Here is a 10,529-nt window from a genome sequence, read left to right as displayed (position 1 = left end):
CAACTCCGACACCCAAGAAGGGCTGAAGTTGTGTCCTTCATTTCCAGGATCTACTGACCACTCTGCACCCCGACATTTACTGCACTTCATCCATGTCTTTGGGGGCCTCTCATCTCCTTATCAACTGTTTCTTCCATGATGAAGATCAGCCATGGAGTATATCTGAGGTGTATATCAGGGTGTGCTTCTTCCCCACATGAGAGCTGGGATGTCCAGCAACATTCATCTAGAAGACATTTCCCGCACTCAAGGCACTAATACACCTCCAGGGTTGTGTGGGAACCCTGATGTACAGGAAGAATGTACTTGAGTGAGGAACATTTCCTTCACTCAGGACAGGAAAGTAGCTTCTCCCCCATGTGAGATCTCTGATGTTTGGAAAGACTGGACTTCTCTGAAAAACATTTCCCACACTCAGGACAGGAATACGGCTTCTTCCCCGTATGAGATCTCTGATGTGTGTAAAGACTGGACTTCTCTGAAAAATATTTCCCACACTCAGGACAGGAATATGGCTTCTCGCCCATGTGAGACCTCTGATGTCTGTAAAGATGGGAATTCATTGAAAAACATTTCCCGCACTCAGGACAGGAATACGGCTTCTCACCTGTGTGAGATCTCTGATGTATGTAAAGACTGTACTTCCCTGAAAAATATTTCCCACACTCAGGACAGGAATATGGCTTCTCCCCCGTGTGAGATCGCTGGTGTGTGTAAAGATTGGACTTCCTTGTAAAACATTTCCCACACTCAGGACAGGAACATGCCTTCTCCTCCGTGTGAGATCTCTGATGTCTGTAAAGATGGGACTTCCTTGAAAAACATTTCCCGCACTCAGGACAAGAATACGGCTTCTCCCCCGTGTGAGATCTCTGATGTCTGTAAAGATGGGACTTCTCTGAAAAACATTTCCCGCACTCAGAACAGGAATACGGCTTCTCACCCGTGTGAAATCTCTGATGTCTGTATAGATAGGACTTTGTTGAAAAACATTTTCCGCACTCAGAACAGGAATACGGCTTCTCCCCTGTGTGAGATCTCTGATGTTTGTAAAGACTGGACTTCTCTGAAAAACATTTCCCGCACTCAGGACAGGAATACGGCTTCTCCCCCGTGTGAGATCTTTTATGCACATTAAAATGGGATTTATAATGGAAACCCTTCCCGCACTCAGTACAGGAGAATCGCTTCCCTGTTGGAAGGCCGGCCCGGTCCCGCACAGTCTGAGGTTCCTCAGGATACGAGGAATCCGATGGTCCATCTACACTGGGTGGTGCCGGATGGACATTGGAGGGAGCCGGGTTTTCTCCTGGACTATACTCTGTGATGTCCTCATCTTCTACTTTCCAGTCTGGAGACAAAGTGAGACAATCCTCGGAGGTTTTCCTCATCTCCCGGCCATGGACTAAAATACAAAGACAAAGAGGATTACTAGACAGGAGCTGATTGGTTCCCCCAAACCAGGACTCCGCCCACATCAGGCAGCTTGGGCTCTGAGGAGCTTACAATTCCACCCTCAAGGGAACTAGGAAATGGCTCCTCTGATCTCCTACCAGGTCATTTCTTTATTCATGGACCTTAGTCAGAGAGTGAGGAAACAACCAGAACTGTCTTTTATAGGAGGGACAGTGATGAGGGGATTATAGGACGAGGGTCCCCACCCCCTCTATCACTCATCGCCATCTTCCCAACACAAGAAGTACTGCACTTCCTTATTTACTCCATGATTTAGTCATGAAGAACAGCGGGGCTGAGCCCCACCAGAGGTCAGAGAGTGAGGATGGGGGGAGAACAACCAAGATGAAGACTGGACTGAGCCTGAAGACCACCATCATTGGGGTATTGACTCCTCCCTCATTATCACTTTCTGTTTAAGGGTCCAAAGTTGGAGGATGTTATCACATTATTATCACCATGTAAAAGTCTGTGCTCCAATCACATCATCCGATATAAAATGTCCAGCTGGGAGGAAATGGGGGGAACAAAAGAGAATCCATATTATGTGTATATATAGCAGTGGGGGGAGGAGGGAGAGCAGAAGTCAGGACTATGGAATGTACAACACAGAGTATATAGTGCAGGGGTCAGGAGTATGTAATGTTCAACATAGAGTATATAGTGCAGGGGTCAGGAGTATGTAATGTACAACAGAGTATATAGTGCAGGGGTCAGGAGTATGTAATGTACAACATAGAGTATATAGTGCAGGGGTCAGGAGTATGTAATGTTCAACATAGAGTATATAGTGCAGGGGTCAGGAGTATGTAATGTGCAAAAGAGTATATAGTGCAGGGGTCAGGAGGATGTAATGTACAACATAGAGTATATAGTGCAGGGGTAAGGAATATGTAATGTACAACATAGAGTATATAGTGCAGGGGTCAGGAGTATGTAATGTAGAACATAGAGTATATAGAGCAGGGGTCAGGAGTATGTAATGTACAACATAGAGTATATAGTGCAGGGGTCAGGAGTATGTAATGTACAACATGGAGTATATAGTGCAGGGGTCAGGAGTATGTAATGTACAAGTTATATAGTATAAGGGGTCAGGACTCACAGTATTAGTATTCTGTAATCAGTGGAAGCTTAAATGTTTACTGTAGACAACATGTAGAGGTGAGCTGGGATTAAACCATCAAGAAACAGGTTAAATTGGAGGTGAGCAAATCCTTGGACAGAGGGGTGGCGGTGGACGTGGCATACTTGGACAGAGGGGTGGCGGTGGGCGTGGCATACTCGGACAGAGGGGTGGCGGTGGGCATGGCATACTCGGACAGAGGGCTGGCGGTGGGCGTGGCATACTCAGACAGAGGGCTGGCGGTGGGCGTGGCATACTCGGACAGAGGTCTGGCGGTGGGCGTGGCATACTCAGACAGAGGGCTAGTGGTGGGCGTGGAACACATGGACAGAGGGCTGGTGGTGGGTGTGGCATACTCGGACAGAGGGATGGCTGTGGACATGGTATACTCGGACAGAGGGGTGGCGGTGGATGTGGTATACTTGGACAGAGGGCTGGCGGTGGGCGTGGCATACTCAGACAGAGGGCTGGTGGTGGGCGTGGCATACATGGACAGAGGGCTGGTGGTGGGCGTGGCATACTCGGACAGAGGGGTGGCTGTGGACATGGTATACTCGGACAGAGTGGTTGCGGTGGACGTGGTATACTTGGACAGAGGGGTGGTGGTGGATGTGGTATACTTGGACAGAGGGGTGGCGGTGAACGTGGTATACTTGGACAGAGGGGTGGCGGTGGACGTGGTATACTCGGACAGAGGGGTGGCTGTGGACGTGGTATACTTGGACAGAGGGGCGGCGGTGGGTGTAGTATTCTTGGACAGAGGGGTGGTATACTTGGACAGAGGGCTGGCGGTGGACATGGCATACTCGGACAGAGGGCTGGTGGTGGGCGTGGCATACATGGACAGAGGGCTGGTGGTGGGCGTGGCATACTCTGACAGAGGGGTGGCTGTGGACATGGTATACTCGGACAGAGTGGTTGCGGTGGACGTGGTATACTTGGACAGAGGGGTGGTGGTGGATGTGGTATACTTGGACAGAGGGGTGGCGGTGGACGTGTTATACTTGGACAGAGGGGTGGCGGTGGACGTGGTATACTCGGACAGAGGGGTGGCTGTGGACGTGGTATACTTGGACAGAGGGGTGGCGGTGGGTGTAGTATTCTTGGACAGAGGGATGGTGTATTTGGACAGAGGGGTGGCGGTGGACGTGGTATACTTGGACAGAAGGTTGGACGTGGAATACTTGGACAGAGGGGTAACGGTGGACGTGGAATACTTGGACAGAGGGGTGGCGGTGGACGTGGTATACTTGGACAAAGGGTTCCCCAAGGTTCAGTGTTATTAGTGGGGTTCCCCAAGGTTCAGTGTTATTAGTGGTGTATTCCAAGGTTCAGTGTTATTATTGGGGTACCCCAAGTCTTAGTGTTATTAGTGGGGTACCCCAAGGCTCAGTGTCATCAGTGGTGTACCCCAAGGTTCATTGTTAGTGGGGTACCCCAAGCTTCAATGTTAGTAGTAGTGTACCCCAAGGCTCAGTGTCATCAGTGGTGTACCCCAAGGTTCAGTGTTATTAGTAGTGTACCCCAAGGTTCAGTGTCATCAGTGGGGTTCCCCAAGGTTCAGTGTTATTAGTGGTGTACCCCAAGGCTCAGTGTCATCAGTGGTGTACCCCAAGGTTCAGTGTTTCTGCCAGGCCTATGGCCAGATGGTGGCCAGGCGAGCACCTCGTCCCTCTGGGTGGAAGCCATATGGTGTCCTTCCAGGCAAGTGCAGTTTGCATGCCTGCAGAGCCACACGATCTGTCAACGGCCACGTACCTCAGACACGGCCAATGACAGATCTGTGTACCAGCCCCGTTGTCAGTACCATGTGATCTGCTGTGCCCAATCACTGCAAGTCACATGACAGTTGTATACAATGGATGGCTTCATTTTCTTTCCAAAAACCCCCAAGTTTTTCTTTGTTTCTGTTATAAAAGTTTTCAAATAAATATTTGTTCTTCATAAATTTAGGCCGAGATGTATTCTGCTACATGTCTTTGGTGAAAATAACCCAAATTAGGATGTATTATTTAGTTTGTAGGAAAGTTATAGAGTTCACAAACTATGGGAGATATCTGAAAATTGATCAATCCTGAAGTACTGATGGCCAATCTCATTTCTTGAGCTCCAAGAATGTCAGAACAGTACAGATATCCCCCAAATGTCAGGACGGTACAGATATCCCCCAAATGTCAGGACGGTACAGATATCCCCCAAATGTCAGGACGGTACAGATATCCCCCAAATGTCAGAACAGTACAGATATCCCCCAAATGTCAGAACAGTACAGATATCCCCCAAATGTCAGGACGGTACAGATATCCCCCAAATGTCAGGACGGTACAGATATCCCCCAAATGTCAGGACGGTACAGATATCCCCCAAATGTCAGGACGGTACAGATATCCCCCAAATGTCAGAACAGTACAGATATCCCCCAAATGTCAGGACGGTACAGATATCCCCCAAATGTCAGGACGGTACAGATATCCCCCAAATGTCAGAACAGTACAGTATCCCCCAAATGTCAGGACGGTACAGATATCCCCCAAATGTCAGAACAGTACAGATATCCCCCAAATGTCAGGACAGTACAGACATCCCCCAAATGTCAGGACGGTACAGATATCCCCCAAATGTCAGGACAGTACAGATATCCCCCAAATGTCAGGACGGTACAGATATCCCCCAAATGTCAGAACAGTACAGATATCCCCCAAATGTCAGGACGGTACAGATATCCCCCAAATGTCAGGACGGTACAGATATCCCCCAAATGTCAGGACGGTACAGATATCCCCCAAATGTCAGAACAGTACAGATATCCCCCAAATGTCAGGACGGTACAGATATCCCCCAAATGTCAGGACGGTACAGATATCCCCCAAATGTCAGGACGGTACAGATATCCCCCAAATGTCAGGACGGTACAGATATCCCCCAATTAATCCCCCAATAGTAATGGGGCCAATGAGGGCTAATGGTGATAAATGTAAGGTTCTGCACTTGGGGGGGGGGGGCTAAGAATATGCATACATCATACATACTGGGGGGACAATGGTGGAGAAAAATCAGGGGGGGTCAATGGTGGAAAATGATCTAAGGGACAATGGTGGAGAAGGATTTGGGAGATCAGTGGTGGAGAAGAATTGGGAAGGTCAATGGTGGAGAAGAAGCTGGAGGGGTAGGGGTCAAAGGAGGAGAAGGATCTGGGGGTCAATGGTGGAGAAGGATCTGGGGGGGTCAATGGTGAAGGATCTGGGGGTTCTAGTAGATCACAAGCTTAATAATGGCAGCAATGCAAAGCTGCGGGTTCTAAAGTGAGCAAAATCCTCTCTTGTATTAGGAGAGGTATAGACTCCAGAGAGAGAGATACCCCCCCCCCCCCGATACAAATAATTAGTAATACCTCATCTGGAATATGCAGTTCAGTTTTGGGCTCCAATTCACGAAAAGAACATTGGGGAACTGGAGGAAGTACAGAGAAGGGCAACCAAACTGATACGAGGCATGGAGGAGATCAGCTATGAGGAAAGATTAGAGGAACTGAATGTATTCTCTACTGAGAAGAGGAGATTAAGGGGGGATATGATCTCCATGTAGAATACATAAGGGGGGATATGATCTCCATGTATAATACATAAGGGGGGATATGATCTCCATGTATAATACATAAGGGGGGATATGATCTCCATGTATAATACATAAGGGGGGATATGATCTCCATGTATAATACATAAGGTGGGATATGATCTCCATGTATAATACATAACGGGGGATATGATCACCATGTATAATACATAAGGGGGGATATGATCTCCATGTATAATACATAAGGGGGGATGTGATCTCCATGTATAATACATAAGGGGGGGATATGATCTCCATGTATAATACATGAGGGGGGATATGATCTCCATGTATAATACATAAGGGGGGATATGATCTCCATGTATAATACATAAGGGGGGATATGATCACCATGTATAATACATAAGGGGGGGATATGATCTTCATGTATAATACATAAGGGGGATATGATCTCCATGTATAACACATAAGGGGGGATATGATCTCCATGTATAATACATAAGGGGGGATATGATCTCCATGTATAATACATAAGGGGGGATATGATCTCCATGTATAATACATAAGGGGGGATATGATCTCCATGTATAATACATAAGGGGGGGATATGATCTCCATGTATAATACATGAGGGGGGATATGATCTCCATGTATAATACATAAGGGGGGATATGATCTCCATGTATAATACATAAGGGGGGATATGATCACCATGTATAATACATAAGGGGGGGATATGATCTTCATGTATAATACATAAGGGGGATATGATCTCCATGTATAACACATAAGGGGGGATATGATCTCCATGTAGAATACATAAGGGGGATATGATCTCCATGTATAATACATAAGGGGGGATATGATCTCCATGTATAATACATAAGGGGGGGATATGATCTCCATGTATAATACATGAGGGGGGATATGATCTCCATGTATAATACATAAGGGGGGATATGATCTCCATGTATAATACATAAGGGGGGATATGATCACCATGTATAATACATAAGGGGGGGATATGATCTTCATGTATAATACATAAGGGGGATATGATCTCCATGTATAACACATAAGGGGGGATATGATCTCCATGTATAATACATAAGGGGGGATGTGATCTCCATGTATAATACATAAGGGGGGGTGTGATCTCCATGTATAATACATAAGGGGGGATATGATCTCCATGTATAATACATAAGGGGGGATATGATCACCATGTATAATACATAAGGGGGGGATATGATCACCATGTATAATACATAAGGGGGGATATGATCTCCATGTATAATACATAAGGGGGGATATGATCTCCATGAATAAAACATAAGGGGGATATGATCTCCATGTATAATACATAAGGGGGGATATGATCTCCATGTATAATACATAAGGGGGGATATGATCTCCATGTATAATACATAAGGGGGAATATGATCTCCATCTATAATACATAAGGGGGGATATGATCTCCATGTATAATACATAAGGGGGATATGATCTCCATGTATAATACATAAGGGGGGATATGATCTCCATATATAATACATGAGGGGGGATATGATCTCCATGTATAATACATAAGGGGGATATGATCTCCATGTATATTACATAAGGGGGGATATGATCTCCATGTATAATACATAAGGAGGGGATATGATCTCCATGTATAATACATAAGGGGGGGATATGATCACCGTGTATAATACATAAGGGGGGATATGATCACCATGTATAATACATAAGGGGGGGATATGATCTCCATGTATAATACATAAGGGGGGGATATGATCACCGTGTATAATACATAAGGGGGGATATGATCACCATGTATAATACATAAGGGGGATATGATCTCCATGTATAATACATAAGGGGGGGATATGATCACCATGTATAATACATGAGGGGGGATATGATCTCCATGTATAATACATAAGGGGGATATGATCTCCATGTATATTACATAAGGGGGGATATGATCTCCATGTATAATACATAAGGAGGGGATATGATCTCCATGTATAATACATAAGGGGGGGATATGATCACCGTGTATAATACATAAGGGGGGATATGATCACCATGTATAATACATAAGGGGGGGATATGATCTCCATGTATAATACATAAGGGGGGGATATGATCACAATGTATAATACATAAGGGGGGATATTATCTCCATGTATAATACATAAGGGGGATATGATCACCATGTATAATACATAAGGGGGGATATGATCACCATGTATAATACATAAGGGGGGGATATGATCTCCATGTATAATACATAAGGGGGATATAATCACCATGTATAATACATAAGGGGGATATGATCTCCATGTATAATACATAAGGGGGGGATATGATCTCCATGTATAATACATAAGGGGGATATGATCTCCATGCATAATACATAAGGGGGGATATGATCTCCATGTATAATACATAAGGGGGGGGATATGATCTCCATGTATAATACATAAGGGGGGATATGATCTCCATGTATAATACATAAGGGGGGATATGACCTCCATGTATAATACATAAGGGGGGATATGATCTCCATGTATAATACATAAGGGGGGATATGATCTCCATGTATAATACATAAGGGGGATATAATCACCATGTATAATACATAAGGGGGATATGATCTCCATGTATAATACATAAGGGGGGGTATAATCTCCATGTATAATACATAAGGGGGGTATGATCTCCATGTATAATACATAAGGGGGGATATGATCTCCATGTATAATACATAAGGGTGATATGATCTCCATGTATAATACATAAGGGGGATATGATCTCCATGTATAATACATAAGGGGGATATGATCTCCATGTATAATACATAAGGGGGATATGATCACCATGTATAATACATAAGGGGGATATGATCTCCATGTATAATACATAAGGGGGATATGATCTCCATGTATAATACATAAGGGGGGATATGATCTCCATGTATAATACATAAGGGGGATATGATCTCCATGTATAATACATAAGGGGGGATATGATCTCCATGTATAATACATAAGGGGGGATATGATCTCCATGTATAATACATAAGGGGGGATATGATCTCTATGTATAATATATAAGGGGGGGATATGATCTCCATGTATAATACATAAGGGGGGATATGATCTCCATGTATAATACATAAGGGGGGATATGATCTCCATGTATAATACATAAGGGGGGATATGATCTCCATGTATAATACATAAGGGGGGATATGATCTCTATGTATAATACATAAGGGGGGGATATGATCTCCATGTATAATACATAAGGGGGGATATGATCTCCATGTATAATACATAAGGGGGATATGATCTCCATGTATAATACATAAGGGGGATATGATCACCATGTATAATACATAAGGGGGGGATATGATCTCCATGTATAATACATAAGGGGGGATATGATCTCCATGTATAATACATAAGGGGGATATGATCACCATGTATAATACATAAGGGGGGATATGATCTCCATGTATAATACATAAGGGGGATATGATCTCCATGTATAATACATAAGGGGGGATATGATCTCCATGTATAATACATAAGGGGGATATGATCTCCATGTATAATACATAAGGGGGGATATGAACACCATGTATAATACATAAGGGGGGATATGATCACCATGTATAATACATAAGGGGGGGATATGATCTCCATGTATAATACATAAGGGGGGATATGATCTCCATGTATAATACATAAGGGGGGATATGATCTCCATGTATAATACATAAGGGGGGATATGATCTCCATGTATAATACATAAGGGGGGATATGATCTCCATGTATAATACATAAGGGGGGATATGATCTCCATGTATAATACATAAGGGGGATATGATCTCCATGTATAATACATAAGGGGGATATGATCTCCATGTATAATACATAAGGGGGGATATGATCTCCATGTATAATACATAAGGGGGGATATGATCTCCATGTATAATACATAAGGGGGGATATGATCTCCATGTATAATACATAAGGGGGATATGATCACCATGTATAATACATAAGGGGGGATATGATCTCCATGTATAATACATAAGGGGGGATATGATCTCCATGTAAAATACATAAGGGGGATATGATCTCCATGTATAATACATAAGGGGGATATGATCTCCATGTATAATACATAAGGGGGGATATGAACACCATGTATAATACATAAGGGGGGATATGATCACCATGTATAATACATAAGGGGGGGATATGATCTCCATGTATAATACATAAGGGGGATATAATCACCATGTATAATACATAAGGGGGATATGATCTCCATGTATAATACATAAGGGGGGGATATG

Source organism: Staurois parvus, unplaced genomic scaffold (assembly GCF_062004578.1).
Source record: "Staurois parvus isolate SC_StPar_1 unplaced genomic scaffold, SC_StPar_1.0 ptg000191l, whole genome shotgun sequence".
In the NCBI taxonomy this organism is placed as follows: domain Eukaryota; kingdom Metazoa; phylum Chordata; class Amphibia; order Anura; family Ranidae; genus Staurois; species Staurois parvus.
This window is presented reverse-complemented; position numbering follows the sequence as displayed.